Genomic DNA, 19,633 nt, shown 5'->3' with positions numbered 1-19,633 from the left:
GATTAGGAAATGCTGTATGAGTTAGTGTTCCCATTGTCAGCAACCCTCTTGTGAGAAGACTAGACTAGAATAAAGTAAGATTATGAACCCCTCTGAAGCTGTCTTCCTGTCTGACCATATCAAGAGTGAAGCCGTGCTAGCATCCCTCCTGCATGCTAGTGTTGCCTGTCTTACACCATAGAACCCTTGAAGTGTTTTCGCCTTTAGTCACAGAATCGTAGGATTTCTGATTTGGCTGGAATCTCAGAGGCCATTCCATCTACCCTATTCTTACCTAGGAATCCCTTCTGCAGAATCATTAAGTGGCCACTCAGCCTTTGCCCAAAGCCTTCCAGTGAGAAGGATCTCAGTTTCCTCCTTAATTGTTCAATAGCCCTGATTATAAGGAAAATTGTGATGATACCCATCAAAAACCTGCCTATCTTCAACCCGCCGTTTCTAGTTCTATCCTCTAGGCAAAGTAGAGTTAAGTCAAGAGGCCTTGGGACTTCGTCCAGTGAGAACAGATTTTTCCCATTCTGCAAGGCTGAAGTTCCCCTGTGGCTAGAAGGAGGGGGCTGTTACTAATGATGTAGATTATAATCCTCTTATTAGAGTATAAACTTCATGAGGTCAGGGACCAGGTCTAGCCTAGACTTTGTGTCTCCCCACTGTCTAACACAATGCCCTACACATAATAGACACTTAATGTCACATTAACAGGGATTACAGCTAGGTGACTCAGTGAATAGAGTTCTGGACCTGGAGTCCAGAATTTAAGAAAGATCTAAATTCAAATCCAGCCTCAGACACTTAACTAGCTAGCTAAGTGACCCACTTAACTAATGGATGGCTGTCTCAATTTGCTCATCTGCAAAATGAAAATAATAGCACCTACCTCCCAGAGTTATGGTGAGGATAAAATATGATAGTATTTGTAAGCGGTTTGCAAACCTTAAAGCACTATGTAAATGCTGGCTATTATTATTATAGGGTAGGCTGAAAGGCCTATCTCTATGAGGAAGTCTTCCTAAGGGAATAATAATAAGGAAGACATGTACAAAGCATTAAAAGTATTTCCCTCAGAGTAACTAGCAAGGTAGATACTGAATCATCTCTCTTTTTTTGGATCTGGAAGCTGAGACTCAAACAAGTTGAAAGACTTGCCCATGGTTAGTCCACTAGTAAATTATTAGAGCCAGGGGCCACACCCAGGTCACTTCTGACTCCAAATCCGGTACTCTTGTCACTAAGTCACACCAAGAAAAAGAATCTGAACCTGTGATTTTCAGGGAGGAAAATCACATTGGAGGGGTTCAAGCATATGAAGGGAGTGAGCAACAGAGATCTCAGTCTGAGCTAATCCCTACCACTCAACAGCTCATTTACTCCCTGAAGTTATTTCTCCTTCCCAGGGAGCCAGTTAAGCCTAAAGCTGATCACACAGAAGTGGCAAGCTGGAGCAGAGGAGGTAAAGGGTACCTAGAGAAATAAGAGAGTGATATATGGAATCTAATCACAGCCTCAATGTAAGAAGGCTGTGTTGTGAGACCCTCCCAGAAGCAGGGGAAAGAGAGATCAGCAGAGGATAACAGATTGAGGGAAAAGCTATTTCAATCTCTTCTTTTTGCAGAGAAGGAAACTAAGGCCCAGAGAGGTTAAGAAACTTGTTCAAGGTCACAAAGGTAGTAAGTGGCAAAACTAGAATTTGACCCTATATCACATGACCCTGATGGGAGTACAGTCTCTGGCAACCCCCTTGAACCTGATGGAGTACAGTCTCTGGGAACCTCCTTGAACTCTCCTTGAGTCTTCCCACTAGATTGGGCCTTTGCCTGAGGTCATATGCCTTTCCTTCTCTGTAAGCCCAAAACTCTACCTAGCCCAGTCCTTTATTATCCACCCTAGATCCCAACAAATTCCCATTCTCTTGTTTCCTGGAGTCCTGACCTCTAGTCACTCCAGTCCCATCAAGATCCTCCTTAGACTTCTCCTCAAGACCCTCCTAAACCCCTCCTCTAGTCAGCCCAGACTACTTGACCACCCCTAGATCCCTCCCACAATATTTCTGTGTATAATCTCCATCTTGCCTCCACGAACGCGCTTAGACTCAATCTAGCTCAGTAGATTGAATCTGGCCTGCGTCACAAAAGGTGAGATTTCTTGACTACTCCTTATGGTGAATTCTTAATAAGCTTTGTCTTTTTCCTTGGCTGGGAAGGCTTGAGTCAAATTCATTCAGCAGGACCCAGCGTGTTGGTGTTTTGGGGTCTCGAGCACCCCTGAAACATACAGTTCCTAACCATCATCATTTTTCTTTAACCTCATCAACCCTAGATCAAATTCTTGTCTCCCCACTCCCCACCCATGCCACATTGTCCCAACCCATTAAGCCTGGGAGATTCTAGTCTTTCACCCCAGGGGCCCCTTCTCATTTGGAAGCTGGATCCCTAATACCACAGGGGAAGGACAAGCAGTCCCTGGCTGAGCAGCCTCATTAGCAAGAGTGTGCTAACATTTTATGAGTCTGTGAATGTCAAGAAGACAGTACCCTGAAGACTCCTCAGCTTGTTCTCATCTTTCTCCCTCAAAGCTTAGGAAGCAAAGAAGGGTGAATATCCAGGGCACCTAGCTTGAGAAATGACCCATTTACTAGAGCAGGGGTGGGAATCTGGGGCATAGAGGCCACATGTGACCCTCTAGATCTTCAAGTTCGGCCCTTTGACTGAAACCAAACTTCATGAGTCAAATGGCCACACTTAAGAACTTGGAGGGCCGAATGTGGCCTCAAGGCCCCAAGTTCCCCACCCCTGTACTAGAGTAGCCCTAGGTTGGTTTCACAGGGACCCTCAGGTCTGTTCTTGATTCATTCACTTCTGTGGTACCATCAACCTCAAGAAGGGACCTTAGAGATCAGCTTTATTTTATAGATGGGAAAACTGGGGGTCCAGGTAGGGGAAGTACTTTGGCGAAGTTCATACAGAAGTTAATAACATAGCTAGAACTAGGTCTGCTGGCTCTAAATGCAATGTTCTTTCAATTACATCATGAGGTTAAGAGGTAGAATATGGTACAAGGTAGTTGGGGCAACAATAATACATCCATATAGCATTTTTAAACTTGCCAAATGATCACCATTTTACAGATTAGGAAACAGGCCCACAGAGGTTAAATGACTTGCCAAAGGTCATACAATTACTGCAGGCACAGGTGAGTTGGAATCTGCATGATAGCAGAAGTATCCACATTGATGAAATCACTGAACCATTGTGTTGGCAATCAAAATGGGCTCTTAGCACTTAGTTCAACCAAGTGCCCTTGAAGAGTTTGGGCTTTATTTCCTTGATTAAATTAGGAGTCCTTGATGACCTCCTTGCCTCAAGGGAAAGCCTAGTTTACATGGGTTTGAGTGACATGTTTGTGACATCAGAGGCTTTTAGACCATGTGGGGTTAAGTTGAATGTGTGACTCACCTTGACCCTGAAAAAGATACAAAACCAGGGGTTGGCTTTCTCTTTTTTGGAGCTCTGACCCAGAGCTGCGGTGGCACGCCAGCCTTATGAGCTCCTGGGCTGAACTTAGATGTTGGTAACTATGAATTGTATTTGGCCTGTCTGTGGATGTTTGTAATTTGTTTGTATTTGTTCTGAAGTTCAGGGTTGGCTTTTTCCCCTGAACTAAGTGAATGCTATTTGTACGCTGGATTAAAGTAAGATTGTTAACCCCTTAACGTTGCTTTCCTTAGTAAAGTAGATCAAAAGAACCTGGGCTTTTGCAGCGTTCTGGGTGCTGGTTGTTGTTCGTTTTACACCCCCCCACAGCAGTTGCTAGCCGGATTGTTGAAACAACCATTTGAATATTTGGAGAAGTGTATGGAAGAGGAGAACTGGGATAACTTTGACCCTCTCATTATTAATATCAAATGAGGTATAAAACAGGGAGATATATGTTTGGCAAATGTATATGCCACTGTAATAGAAGAGGTCTACCTGAAAGTTCAAATAGAAAAGATTTTCCATAGAAGATGAGGTTCTCCTAATACTCCCATATGAAGGTGGCATTATGCTGATTGCATGAAGCAAAACCTGGACCACTGCAGAGCCTCCTAAACGAGATCACTCAAAAGAATTGGGCATAAATAGCAGCATAAGGGGAAAAAAACCAAGTGGATAAAAAAATGCTTATTTTCCAGACTACAATATGTAGTCGGACATACAACCTGCAAAGCTGGTCTGTCAGATTTGGAAGGATCCCAAAGATGGACAATGAACTGGGTCCAGAAGTGAACAAAAGGAACAAAGCATGTGGGTTTGTCTTTGGGAAATTGTGCACTGCCTTCAATGATTACAAGTTTCTCCATAAAACAAACGTCCATCTTTTTAACATCAATATTCTGGCGATGTCATAAAGCTGCAAGTTTCAGGATATCATAGTCTCTTAAAAATAAATTGTGGGTTACCTAGAGGGCAAATGGAGAGGTGAATGTGGGCATAAGTAGGCTGCATGTATTATCAGTGACTACCAATGACAGTAGGAAGGGGTAGGTATGTGTGTGTAAAAGGAATGATTGCAAATCCACATCAATTACTAAACTTTGAGGCTGGAGCAGGGGGAGAATCTCACTGGGACCCAAGTCAGAACTGTCATACCCTCAAAGGGGCCATATGGAATGAGTGCCAATGCCCACCATCATTCTCCTCTCAATCTGGCAAAATAAGGTCTTAAAAAGGAAGGTGTAAGGAAGGGAAAATGGGTTAACATCAATCTTAAGGCTGGTCCACTTATTCCTACTGCCAAACAGCTATTTGGATTCTACGACTCAGGTACCCATGATTCTCTCACAGCTACCTCTGGAGAATGGGGGCAACCAGAATAAGTTCCTAAGAAACACACCTAGAGTGTAATTTGAGTGTAAAAGTCAGTCCCCTTCATTGTTTGTCCTCAAATAAAGAAAGAAGGTGTGATTCCAATTAGGTGTTCCACTTGTCTTGTTCATCTGTCAATGGCACAGTGCCAATCCCACACTCTATCACAGAGCACAGGGCCCACCAACCTTAAGGCAGGGAAAATTGCATTATACAATTTTTTACATATGTATTGCAAAGCACTTACACCATTATAGTTTCATCCTCACATCACTCCAAGAAGCTAGGAGAACAAGGAATTACTATCCCTGCTAGACACTAGGAAAAACTCAGATCTAAAGAAGTTGTGATTTGCCTAATGGGACATAGGTAATTTACCAACTTAGACCACTGGGCTTTTTCCACTGCACCAGAGGGCCCTAGGCTCACTAATGGATGGATTTTAGTACCTTCATGGAAACTCAAAGGCCAGAAGACTCTGGGTCCCATTAAGACTCTGCCTCAAGGCCAGAGCCAATAACCCATTCTCCTCGAGTAGTTTTCTTCGAAGAAAACTGTCTAAGGTACCATAATGATGCCCCTTTTATCCATGCAACATGAAGTTTGAACAAATAAGGAAGGCTGATTTTTACCACCATCCCCCACTCAGCTCTCTCCTCTCCCCCACCCTACCTTATGGCTTCTCTAAACATTCCAGCTCGGAATCTGATATAAGCACAGTATAAATGTGTCAAATCAGCCTCTACTTTGACCAACAAGGCACTGCAACCATACACAGGGTGCCATTAAATAGTCAATTTAAAAACTGCAGCTCCAACATGGGATTTGGATTAGATGTCCCCCCTCCAGCTCTAAATACCATTATCCTCTAACTTCTCAATAAGACTTCCTGGGACCCTTTAGTATCCAAACCTTGAAAGCATCTCCAACCACAACATCTCCTTCCCTTTTCACAGGAGAGTTACCGGCCATTATTGGATGGAAGAAGGGAATGAAGAAGGTGGGGGAACTTGTTTTGAGCTCTCTCCAGAAGATGCATCATATGAAACGAGGGAAGGTAACGAAAAGGGGATCTCTACTGCCCTTACCCGTTCTAAAATAAATGGGTGCCAAAAATAAAATAAAATAAAATAAATGGGTGCCAGACAGCTTTTTTGGGGGGGACAAGTTTGCAAACACACTGATTTCTGGGAAGACACTCAGCTGCACACCCCCTTTCTCAGTCCGGCCCCATCCACCTGGGCTCCACCTATACCGCCTTTGTTGGGTGGGGGGGGTGGGGTGGGGTGGGTTAGAGACTAAGCAGCCCAGGGAGTTCTGAACCCAGGGTTTCAATACTACTGAGGACTCCTGGCGGGGAGGGAGTGGGAAGAGGGAGAGAAGTGCAAGGGCCTGGTATCCCGAAACAAACGGGATGAAGGAAGCCCAGTTCTTCTGTGCTGGTTTGCCTTCTCCCTAGAGTCCCCCTTACACAGGTCAGGATTAGTCCTATGCCGTGTCCAACTCCTCTAGAGGCTCAGGACGAAGTCTGTCATAGGAATTGGGCTTCGGAAGGGCCGAGTCACTAGAGGGGACACCTCCCTAGTCTCCTCCTCGCAAATCTCGGGGCTTGGGAGGAAAAGGGGCGCCCTCCCGTGGCGGGGCCGGAGCCGGATCACCAGACACATGGAGGATATATTCTCGGGTAGATGTGGGAGCTAAGGTTCCGTTCAAGTCACCGGGGACCCCCTGGACCTGGGTTCTTTCTTTTCCCATGGATAGTCTCCACTCAGGCCAGGAATTTCCATTTCTCTACTTCGCACCCGCAAGCTCGGACCTTGAGCGGCAGAGAGGGCGGAAAGCGGGCCCAAACTTCCAGTACGTTCAGCTAGCTCAGTGCCGCTCCTTCTAGCCTAGCCCCGTTCAGTCCCGTCCCGTCCCGTCCCGTCCTCCCTTTCCCCTAATCTCGAGGCAGGCCAGCCCGGACTTACCGATCCTTGGTTCTGGGCTCCCAGATATCCGCTGCAGATGCCGTAGGTCCGGGGTGCCGCCCCCGCCTCACCGAGTGTTCACCGCAACCCCTAACCGGTACCTCTGGGGCATCCCCGAGGGGATCGCTCCCTCCGGGCCCGAGGAGCCCGCGGGACGCCCGGCCACAGCTCTGGCCCGGGACAGGGCTCACGCTGCAGCCCACATGACCGTTCAGCTTCTTAGTTCCAGCCCTAGTCCTGCTCCAGCTCCGGGTCCCGGTCCTCCTCTCCTGGGCCGGGCGGTGGCTCGGGCTCCTCCCACAGCTGGGGGAGGGGAGTCGAAGAGGAGGGAAGTAAGGAGGGAGAGGCGGAGCGCTTCCAGGAGAAACGAGGGGGACTCAGCCGAGCTCCCAAATCCCGGCAGAAGCGAGGCCTCTGTCCCACACTGGTGGAACCAGCTGGCACACCGCTGGGGCTCCAAGCCTCCCACAGTTGGCGCTCCTCTAGCCACGCCGAGCCTTCGAGGCAGAAATGCTCTACTTCCGAAGGTTCGCTGGCAGAGCTCCCGGGCGCATTCGGTGCTGGAACGCTCTTCTGAACGTTCGTAGCTGGAACGCTCGGAGCTTCCGCACGTTGGTTCGGAGACCGGGCAACTCCCGCTCCGGGCGCTCCTGGTGGACCCAAAGCTGTGTGCCCACCTTTTGTTGCTGGCAAGCAACGGGTTCTGCCGAGGTTGCTCTTGCTGTAGCTGGCGCCGCCGATCTCAAAGAACACACTGCTGCCAGTCTGTGGCCAGACGAAACGAAACCGAGGGATGGGGTGGGTCCAGCTCACGCAGCACCCCTGCCTGCAGGGGCGCCCCACGGTGAGGTAGACAGCAACTCTCCGTTACGCCCCTATCTATTGTGTACAATTCAACCCTGCTCTGGGTACCGGCTTCACTCTGCACCCTAAGGAAATGCCTCCCAGCTGAGATCCCGAGAGAAATAGGAAAGACGGGCGTTGTTTGGGGCATATTATTGTAGCTGTTTTTACTAGGAAGGATTTCAGCATCTTCATGCAGCCAGAAGCTTGGAGGATGACACAGATTCCTCCCGTGTGGCGTGCTGCCCAAAGCACGGTTGGTAAAACCCGGTCAGAACAGCTGTCTAGGGCCTCTTTAGTGTAACGGCAATTAGCTTCGTCTTTGGTAATTAAGTAAAGCAAGTCGAGGTGTCCCTCTCCTCAAGAGCACCTATTCTTCAAAAAAGGAACAAAATCTTTTACAAAGCTGTACATACTAAAAACCACACACAGGTGTGCAAATCGCATTCATACATACAAGCTTATATGCATGTCTGTACCTGCACAAGATGTACATGTACAGGATTCTACATACAGTGTAGGCAAACGTTCATTAACTGGCGATTGGGGGTGGGAGGATGCTGCTGCTTTAATTAATTTTGTGGGTAACAGTTAACCCCTAAACCCTTTCTGTTTCTACCTTATTGTTGCACATCCTTCTAAAGTATATTAGTCACTTTCCTACTTTGGTGTATTTTTCTTTGTCCATTCTTACCTCCTACACTAGGTATGACCTTTTCCTCCCTCCGACATCCTCACCATCCCCATCATAGTTTTTTCATACTCTTCCTTTCTCCATCCTCTGAAGTGATCTGAAGCTATCCACCCCCTGAGGCCCGGCTCAAGCTCTACCTCTTCCTGAAGCCTTCCCCAGCTGCAAACATCTCTTTTAGGATCTCAAAACCAACTTTAGAGATAATCTAGTCCATTTGCTTCCTGCGATACAGTCAATAGATTCAAATTGAACATACAATTCTTAAATGCCTACTACATACAAGACACTGTGCTATTAGGGATGAAAAGGCTGAAGAAACTCAAAATAAATCCCTGTCCTCAAGAAACTTGCATTCTACTGGATATTGGCTTTTCCCCAATAAGATACTACTACTACAACTCTACTAGTACTAGTACTGGTAGCACTAATAGTACTAGTATTAGTATAGTTGTAGCAGTAGTACTGTTGAGGGATGGGGGAGATGAGGTCCAGGAACCCCAAGACTGGAGTTTCCAGACAGGGTCATTGAGAGGGAATGCCCCTCAAAGACTTGAGTACTGGAGAAGGTCAGGGCATCTGGAATGAATTCATGATGTCAAACATTCTTCAAGTCAAAGTGGCAAAGATTTATTACGCTTTACAGTGGGCAAGAGTTCTTAGGGAACCTGCAACCTTACAGGGCTACAGGGAAAGTTTAAATATGAGATTTGGGGGTGAAACCTGTCAATTAGGTGTTTTAGGGTGGGATTAGGGAGTGGTTAAGGGGTGGTCAGTTCTTAAAGGAACATGCACTTTTTGTATCAACTGCACAGGTATCTTACCCAGAGTTCACTGGGAAACAGCCCAAGGCTACCTGGGGGTGTGGTTTTGACCATGAAGTCACTAAGTCAACCTGCAGTCAGGGCTGATTGGGAATATCCAGGTGGCTTCCATCAAATGTCTTGTTAGACAAGATGAGTGTAAGGGAGTATACATTTGACTATGTCTAGGATACATATCAGGAAGGTCAGTAAGTAGTAAATATTGTTATGTCCCAGTGCACAGCCAGTTAGCAATACACAAGGAGTCCAAACTAATAAATTCTATAGGTTCAGCTGGCCACAGGATCAGGAGGAGAGATAAGTGTTCTGCTAAGGCATGCTGCCCTTGAACTGGAGAGAAACTGCTAGGGCCAATGCTTTGAAGCTAGGGAGAGGTGTGATTTTAGAACTGGGTTCCAGGCACAGGCATCCAAGCAGAGGCTAAGGAGAATTGTGATGTTAGAATTAGGGTCCAAGCACAAGCACCCCATCAGTACTACTACCACTACTAGTACTACTAGTAGTATTACTTCTTCCATTATTTCTATTAACAATCACAACAACCACAACAGTAATAGCTAATACTGACTATATTTCACTTTAAGATTTGCAAAACACTTTAAATATAAGTACATAGATGAAGTGTAATGCAAGATTGGAAGTAAAAGGGACAAAGAAGAAATCCAGACCGAGTACTCTGGGACTATTTGAGGAGGGACAGAACATTTTCAGTTGGGGAGATAAGCTAAAGCTACCCCAAAGTAACACCAGAACTAAACCTTGAAGGAAGAAACGGATTCTGTAAGGTCGACAGGAGTAGGGGGTGCCTTCAGGGTATAAGGGCAAGGCTCATGTGAAAGTAGAGGAAAGAGATGAGAAATCAAATTTGGAAGAAAGGCAGTAGGAAGTCCAGTTTGGTTATAATGTACCATAACATGTGAAAGGAAGTATTGTGACAAGTCTGGAAAAGTAAGTTGGAGTCAGACTATGAAGGGCCTTAAATATCAAGCTGAGGGGTTTAAATTGTATCCTAGAGACAGTAGGGAGCCACTGAAGGTTTTGGAGCATAGCCAATCTGTTGCCAATGTCTGCTTTGTAGCATCTTTCAAATATACCCTCTTCTCTCCTAATTCTGTCACTACCCTGGAACAGGCCCTCATTTCCTCATATCTAGACTATGGCAATAGCCTACTGATGAATCTCTAGGCCACAAGTCTCTGCACTCCAGTCCAACCTCCACTCAGCCACAAAAGTGATTTTCTTAAATCAAAAGTCTGATCATTTTACCACCTGCCCCCTAAAACACTCAGTAAACTCCATCAGGCTTCCCATCACCTCCAAGATCAACTATAAAATTTTCTATTTGACATTCAAAGCCATTATAACTTAGGCCCCTTACCTTTCCAGTCTTCTTAGATCATTCTCTCTCTCTCTCTCTCTCTCTCTCTCTCTCTCTCTCTCTCTTTCTCTCCCCCTGTCTGTCTCTCCCTCTCTGTCTCTGTCTCTCTCTGTCTCTCTCTCTCCTCTCTCTCTTCACCTCTGTCTCTCTCTTCCTCTCTCTCACTGCCCCCCCCCCCTTTCTTCCGACCTCTCTCCCCCACCCCTCTCTCCAATCCAGTGACACTGGCATCCTTGCTGTTCATCAGACAAGAAGATGTTTCATGTGCTGACTGGGCATTTTTACTGCTTGGAATGCCCTCCCTCATCTCTGCTTCCTGACTTCTTTGGCTTCCTTCAAATCTCAGTTGAACTCCAACCCAGTTCTTAATTCTAGTGCCTTCCTTCTGTATATTTCCTATCTATCCTATATATAGTTTGTAGTACATAATTGTTTGCATGTTTTCTGCCTCTCCTCCCCACCAATTGAGAGGCTCCTGAGGGCAGGGACTGTCTTTTGCTTTTCTTTGTATCTCCAGCTCTTAGCACTGTGCCTAGAACAAATTAAGTGCTTTTAAATAAATGTTTTTGACTGACTAAGGAGAATGGCCTGGTCAAGCAGATTAGGCCCAGAGGAGTTGGAAGTTACTTGTCACACAAGTAGCTAGTGACAGAACCAAGATACAAACCTGGAACCTCAGGTTCCCAATCCAGTGTTCTCCCCACTACACCACACATTCTTACTTTGTTCTGTAGCCCTGTCTATAAATCCTTATTTGTCACTTGGTCCCTACAGGCTGGAATTGTTAGCCACCCTCTTCCTGCATGTATGTATTTTATTTTCCCAAAGAAACCATAAACTCCATGAGGTAGAAGATTTTGTCTTGTGCCTCTCTCTTCCCTACAGTAGGGTCTTCCACAAGTCTGGGCAGGAACAGCAGGTACTCGGTAACTATTTGCCAGTTTATTGCTTGAGGGTCTGGAAGGCCTGAGGTAGATGCCTGAGAGGGTAGGGGAATTGTGGAGCAGAGCTTCTTAACCTGGGATCCCTGAGGAGTTTGTGGATAGATTTCAGGGACTTAGTAATTTGTTTTTAATATTTCGATAACTTTATTTCAATACAGTTGATTTCCTTTGTAATTCTTTGTGTTTTATGCATTTATGCATTTTGCAGTAGATAGAACACCAGCCCTAAAGTCAGGAGGACCTGAGTTCAAATCCAGCCTCAGACACTTACTAGCTGTGTGACCCTGGCCAAGTGAGTTAATCCTGATTGCCTCCAAAAATAAAAAAACATTATTCTGAGAAGGGTTCCATAGGCTTCACCAGACTGCCCAAGGGGACCATGACACAGAAAGGTTAGGAACCCTTGGTGTAGAAAGTGGAAACCTGGAAGGACTCCCAGGCAGTCCCCTGGAAGTTGCTTTTTTTTTTGAGGAAATCCTTGATCTGAGTTTGATTTATTGCTCTCTCCTGCTTTGTCCTTAGAGCTGAGCACAAAGATATCTTCATTCATTCATGATATAATAATAGCTTGTATTTACATACAAAGTATTTTACATACATTCTCTTCTAGTTAATTGAAGTTTTATTTTCTGTACATACACACATTTCTGTATATAAGCAACTATTTTGGGATGTTCAGAGAAATATTTTTGTATCCTGATATAGAGTGAGATACCACGAGGCAGCTGAGTGTTTTCTTGTGTCCATATATTTATAGAGACCCAGGTTTCTCCAAATAGAGAGTTATTCTTGCATATTCCATCATTCTATGTGTAAGTTTATTTTTACATACACACACAGGCTCATATGTCATTGGTAAAAACACCATTTCAGAGAGACAGACCTGGCAGTTTAGGTATATTTACCCACAGGGATAAAGCTGTTCATTCATGTGAAACCTGCTCCACCTCCAAGAGTTTGGGGAATGCCTTGGAAACTGGTTTCACTAGGGCTTCCCAAGCCCAAGCACTCTTTCTGAGAGCCAAACTGAGATGTATTCTTGAAGCTCCTGTGACTTACACCCAAGGTGAGAGGTAGCCCATTATATGTCCCTGTTCTTCTCGGCTGTTCAAGAAGCCTCCCATCAAATTGGTGCATTCAGAAACTTACCAGTTTACCCTGCTGAAAGCCTCTTCCCAGCCTTTCCCTTCAAGAACCTGCTTCCTGGAAAAAGTCAAAAGCCAAATGAACTGGGTGTCCATCAGCAAGCAACTTTTCCCTCTCTGGGTCAGTTTCCCCAGCTACAAAATGAGGGAATTGGATCTTCCAGGTCTTTTCCAGCTCTGATGTTCTGAATCTGTTTCTATAAATATGGGGGATTAATTTTCCTCACTAGTCTGTGATTCTGGGTTCATGTGGGATGGAGATTATTCTCCTGAGTAACTTATCTGTTGAGGCCCCTCGACTAGGGTACTCTATCATAAAGGGGGTGCATTCTCTAAGGTCTGGAGAGTACCCTGCCTAATACTTCTTCTCTACAACTCATTGCTGTCAAAGCACGTTCTGAGAATCTTGAAATATCAATCATAAAGAAGCTCAAGCTCCCCAGGGGTAGTGGTGGTTAAGGAGACAAAACTCTGAATGACTTCTGCCACTATCTGCTATCGCTCATATAACCCTTAAAGAGAACAGGATTCAAGTTGCCACAATACTGGGCAAAGCTTCCTTCCCATCACCCTCCCCACAATGTGGTCAAAGGTTTCCTGCTTAAAGAACCCAGGGTGTGTCTGGAGGAAGTGAGTATAGCCTAGGACATCTTCCTTTATACATGGGACCCCTAGAATAGCTACCCCAGGTTCAAAGTTCTCTGTAGGTCCCCCTCCACTAAACACCATAGCTAAGGAGCCCCCACTGATATGTTTATTTCCTTCTCTTATCAGCTTGGGTATATAATCGATTCAAAGAAAGGGGATTTAAATAGCTTAGCATAACAAGTCTAAATTGACCACCTGATCCTCAAACCTGAAGGTACATTCTCCAGAAAAAACATATACCATCAATGGAGAGAGTGGACACTCACAGAGTCACACATGAGGGGAAAATATGCAGCTAGAGCACATATATCAAGTGGCAACTCAGGCCTTCAACAAAACTAAAAGATGATGTATTTTGTTTATGACATCTAGCACTTCTCAACTGGGGCTGTTTCCCTAGGCAAGTTACTCTGTTGGTCTCTATTCCCAGAGTCTGCATTTCTCACACCTACCATTTCCTAGGGTTCATTTCTTCAGGTCGCCTTAGTCCCCATCTCAGAGGCTCCAGTCAGGATATAATGGCTAGAGGCTCTCCCTGATAAGGGCTGGCAGACAGCCCTTTAGCCAGAGATGCCACATCCAGCTTACAAAAACCAGGCAGACCACCCCTTAGGCTAATTTTGCCTATTAGACATATTGAATTAGATATCCCAGAGACATCTTAAACTCAATTCAGTTCCTAAACTGAACTCATTATCTCTTTTCCCTCAAACCCTCTCTCCTCTTCCTAACTTCCCTATTACTGTGGAGAGCACTACCATTCTTCAGTGACCATGGCTTATAACTCGGGTGTCTTCCTCGATTTTTCATTCACCCCATATCCAATAAGTAGCCAGAGTCTGTCCATTCTCCCTATGGAACATCTTCTAATCACCCCTTTCTCTCCTCTGACACCACTGGCACCCTGGTGCAGGTTCTTACCTGGCCAATGACAATAGTGTTCTGGTTGGTCTTACTACCTCATTCCTCCATGTTTCAGGTCATTGTCCATTCAGCTGTGAAATTGATCTTCCTAAAGGACATATCTGACCATGTCAAGACCCTCCCACTCCCATTTATTAAACTCCAGTGGCAACCTATTATTTCCAAGATCAAATATAAAGTCTTCTGTTTGGCTTTAAAGTCCTTCATAACTTAGTCCCTTCCTGCATTTCCAGTCTTCCTACCCCATACTCCCATCCGTGTACTCTGCAATACAATGACACTGACCTTTTTGCTGTTCCTCTCACAAGATACTCCATTTCCCAACTCTGCATGTTCTCTGACTGTCCCCCATGCCTGGAATCCTCTCCCTCCTTATCTCTTTGTCCTGTCTTCCCTGGCTTCCTTCAGGTTCCAGCTAAAATCCCCTCTTCTGCAAGAAGACTTTGCCAATCTCCCTTAATGCTAATGCCTGCCCTGTTTACAATTTATCCTGTGTATGACTTGTTTGTACATAGTCATTTGCATATTTTCTTCCACTGTTAGCCTGAGAGCTCCATGAAAGCAAGGATTATTTTTTGCCTTTCTTTGTATCCCCAGTGCTTAGCACAATGCCTAGCACATGACAAATGCTTAACAAATGCTTCTTGACTTGACCCACTTACTTCCTCTATCTGAAGTGTACAGCCAGCCAACTATCTCACTTCAGGTTGGATTTCCCAAGATCTCTGGCTTTATGCAAATGAATCTGAAAAGGTGGACCTTGAGATCAGTTTTGAAGGAAGGTAAGGATTCTAATAGGCAAAGGTGAGGAGGGTGGATAAAGAGATAACATGTCTCATGTGAGTGTTTGGCATGGATTTACGAATCCAAGAATTTAAAACAGAGGCATCTCAAGGTGAAAGTAGAAAGGAAAATTTATTATGATCCTGCGGGAAAGGGCAACTCAGACACCAGGAACACTGGGGTTCTCTCAGTGTCAGAGTGCACTGGACACAGAAAATTGGGGTGTTTATATAGGTCCCTAACTGCAGTTCCCCCTCCCAACCTCCTTCCTCTCAGCTTACAGATGTAAGCTTTGAGGGTACGATCTGGACGCGATAAATCTAATCCAGGGACAATGGCAAGGAACAAACAGTATGGTTATTTTTGACAAGCAGGTGACGGACATAACCTTCCCACCATTCTTATCCCATTCTCCAATCAATCTGAAGTGATAAATCTATCTTACTGACAATGACAATGAACAAATGGTTCGGTTATCTGTGACAGGCAGAAGCCAGTTGTTGGTTACTTCATCTTCACATCTGTGGCAAACTAGCCTTTCCCATCACCCTTACATCTGTGATGGATATCCCCAGCACCCTTACACCTTGTCTCCCATTATTCATACCTAACTGGTCTTGCACATCTACATTGCACCTGGTTTTCTGGCTTTTCATCCATTTTTCTGCTGAGCTGAGGGTCCCTTATCCTGGGGTCAATACACAGGGGGTGAGCATCCTGTGTCCTATCCTTACTTTCAGAGGATTTTATGGCTGCTGACTTATTCACCTCACCCCTTCTTTCTTTCAGGCCTCTCACCATTAGGTAAATACACAGGATGTGAGCATCCTGTGTCCTGTTCTTAACCTCGGGGGCCTTACGGTCACTAGCTTGGCTTATGGAGGGGAAAACATCTAAGTAGAGAAATGGCTTTACAGAAAGGAAAATATCTAAGTAGAGAAATGGGACTCACTATCCTACTTATTTCTATTTATCTAATTTGTTCCCTTTTATGAGAGGTCTTCACTCGTTCCACACATGAGGGATGGGGAAAAACTCAGTTTGGTTGGATGATAGAATGCATGAAGAGGAGTAACATAATAAACTTGGAAAGGTAGGATGGAACCAGGTTGTGAAAAGCTTTAAATGTCAAACAAAAGAGTTCATATTTTCTTCTAAAAGCAATAGGGAGCCACTAGAGCTTCTTGAGCAGGAAAGTGACATGGTCAAAGGTCAAAGCCTTGACAGCTGTGTAGAGAATGTATGGGAGAGGAGAAAGACTTAAGACAGGGAGACCAATTAGGAGACTATTGCAATAATCCTAGAAGCAGGTTAATGAGGGTCTAAATTAGAGAAGTAACTGTGTGAGAAAAGAGAAGGGGATGTTTGTGAAGATAAAAAAAAAAAACAAGACTGGGAAACTGATCAGTTCCCCAGAAACCAAATATTCATAGCAGCACCTTTTGTGGTAGCAAAGAGCTGGAAACAAAGTAGGACCCGATGGATTGGGGAATTGCTAAACTAATTATGGTACATAAATATAATGGAATATATAGCCATATAACATATATGTACATGTCATATGAAATATATGCATATATCACACATATAATATAAAATATATACATATATTAGATATAATATGTCATATAAAATACATACATATATTACATATAATATATGACTGTGTCATATAAAACATATACATATATTACACATAGTATATGTCTGTGTCATATAAAATATATACATATATTACATATATAATATATTGCATATTATACATATTTACTATAGGTAACTCTCCATTTTCCATCTGCAGCTCTGCTTGGTTTCAACTCTAGGGAACATCATGCCTCACCCAGGAGAAACTGATCACATGAAAATCTCATCACCGTGATGAGTCACTCAGTTTGTGTAACTTAACACCCTCTCAACTTCCTCTCTTGCCTCTCCCCTCCCACTGGAGGGCTGGAGCCTTCCTTTATAGAGGGCTCAGAACTTTAAAGGGAACTTTCCATTTTCCACCAGCAGCTCTGCTTAGTTTTGACTCCATGGAACACCGTAGCTTCTGGTTCCCCACCCTAATAGTTCCCCACTTTTCAGTTTCCTTTTGTATATTGTCTTCCTCCATTATATGGTAAGCTCCTTGAGGGCAGGGACTATCTCTTTTTTGTTCTTATTTGTGTCCCCAGGGCTGATCACAGGACTTGGCACATAGTAGGTACTTAATAAATGTTTATTGAATTGAGTATGGCTACAAGAAATGGCTAATACTAAGAATTCAGAGAAGTATGGGAAGACCTATATGAACTGATACAAAATGAAGTAAGCAGAACCAGGAGAACAACATGTACCACTCCACAATAATGTAAACAGAAAGAAAAAAAAAACCCTGAATGTATAATTATAATGACCAAGCTTGTCCCCAGGAAAGAGTTGAGAAAGGGGACCTCTGTCTCTTTTTGGAGGTGGGGAGGCAGGGCAATTGGGGTTAAGCGACTTGCCCAAAGTCACACAGCTAGTAAATGTGTCAAATGTCTGAGACTGGATTTGAACTCAGACCCTTCTGACTCCAGGGCCAGTACTCTACTCACTGCGCCACCTAGCTGCCCCTGGAACCTCTGTCTCTTTGTTGCAGAAGTGGAGGACTATATATATATGTGTGTGTGTGTGTGTGTGTGTAAAATTGCATATATTGTCAGACAGTTGATATGTTGGTTAGTTTTATGATTTATCTTTTAATTTTAATTTACAGAGTAACCTGCCGTAGGGAACATATGTGTTTTTGTGAGGTCCTAAAGGATATAGCGCAGTGGACATCTACCATCCCTAAGCTGTTAGTCTTCAAAGTAATTGGGAAGGTGGAGGTAGAGAGACTGGCTTGAAGATAAAGAGAATGTACCAGCTAGCCTACATTCTTACCCATCTCCCCTTCAGGTGTGATACCATGGAGTAGGGCAGGCAGGTAGGGAGAGAGGGAGTGTCCACTCATTTTGATTACAAGGCATATTTACTCCATGACCTTATTTCTTTAATACCAAGACTCATTTGGGAGTACAAAAGGCACATAAAGGGTTAACTATGGATTTAGGCTGATTTTCATATCTAGATGTCTTAACAGGCTAAGGGCCCAAGCCAAGACCTTTACCCCTTACCCTAAATGAATTTGAGTCCCATTTGTCCATAGGCCCTGGAAAACCCCCCACCTTCAATTCTCCTTGAATCTTCCCACTTGATCTGGCTTTTCATGCCCAAATCTGTTACCTTTAACCTAGCCTAGCCTTCCATTGTTGGTTACCTCTGGATTGCCTCCAGCTACTTCCCACCCTTGATCTCCTCAAAATCTCATTCTCATGGTTCCTGGAGTCTGACTCTAGTCACCTCAATCCCATCAAGATCCTCCTTAGACTCCTCCTCATGATCCTCCCTGGATCCCTCCTCTCCAATCACCCCAGACTACTTGACCACCCCTAGATTCCTCCCACAGTCTTTCTGTATATAAGACCCATTTTGCTTTCATGAAGGTGCTCAGATTCCTTAAGTCTAGCCAACAGTGAGATTCCTTTAAGAGTCTGACCAATATGGTGGATCTTTAGTAAATTTTGTTTTTTCTTTGGCTGAAAGAAGGCTTGAGTTGAATTCATTTGGGTAGGACCTGGCATGTTGGTATTTTGGAGTCCAGAGCACCCCTAAATCTCAACAGACTGACCTAATTAGATGGGCTGACTGGTCCTGTGTTGGAAAGAAATTAAATGAATCCTGTAAGAAGTCAGCTGCCGTTCTTTACAGCGGTGGAGGAATATAGTGTGAATATGTTGTCAAGCTCTTTTTGATGTCTTGGTTAATTTTACTGAACTGTTTTTCCCCTCTTTTTTTCCCTATTCTTTATTATAAGGATGGGCTCTCTGTAAGGGGGTTAAGTGGGCAGGGATATACTGGGAAGTATAGATGATAGGAAAACAAAAAGTAGCAATAAATATTTACTTAAAGAAAGGCATAAGGTGGGCTTATGAGTGAGGCATGGGGATTAGGAGGGGATTTCCCAACAAAAGGAAAGAAGAAGGTTTCTGCCCAGTCTGGGAGGGAGCAGTGTGCAACAGGCCTTCTCAGGCTATAAATGGCTGCGTTGTTTATTTCAGGAGCAGTTGGCAGTTTATGAGAGTTTGTTGAAGTTCTGGACTTAGGCTAGGAGGAGAGTTAGGCATGGGGAAGGTAAACAGGAAACCAATTCACAGAAGAGAATGAGAATATTTCCACAGGAATCTGGTGTCATGCTCTTCAAGAAGCCTAGACACTGCTCTTCACTCAATCCTAGAACAGCGGGTATTAGTACTATAAATGACACAATCTACCCTCTACCCAGAAGGGAACTCTGAAAACAAAGACACTCAAAATCAAGGAATTCTTGTAGTTTTGAGTTGTTTAATCCTGTCAGACTCTCAGTGCCCTTAGGCAAAAGTGACTTGAAGACTGTCCTCTTTTTGGATCTCATTTTCCCCTTTTGTAAAACGAGGGGATTAGAAGTCCCGGCGAACTCTAGCATTCAGTGAATTCAGTGACTTAATAATTCCTGAGAAACAGGTTCATGTGTATTAACTATACTAAAGTTCAAAGGAAAGGGAGGATGGAAATTCAGGGGCCCAGGATTCCTATCTTC

The 19,633-nt window shown here is 44.4% G+C and overlaps 1 protein-coding gene across 1 annotated transcript in view; it reads right to left on the bottom strand.

Moving 5' to 3' along the window:
- Nucleotides 1–7,602, bottom strand: part of CPNE2 (copine 2) — an 89,848-nt gene extending 82,246 nt beyond the window's left edge. The window contains exon 1 of the mRNA XM_036751015.1: nucleotides 6,815–7,602. The gene's annotated coding sequence lies outside the window, so the exon portion shown is untranslated. The remainder of the gene's footprint in view (nucleotides 1–6,814) is intronic.
- Nucleotides 7,603–19,633: the final 12,031 nt, after the last annotated feature.

The sequence above is a fragment of the Trichosurus vulpecula genome, chromosome 3, assembly GCF_011100635.1.
Source record: "Trichosurus vulpecula isolate mTriVul1 chromosome 3, mTriVul1.pri, whole genome shotgun sequence".
Taxonomy (NCBI): Eukaryota; Metazoa; Chordata; class Mammalia; order Diprotodontia; family Phalangeridae; genus Trichosurus; species Trichosurus vulpecula.
This window is presented reverse-complemented; position numbering and strand designations above follow the sequence as displayed.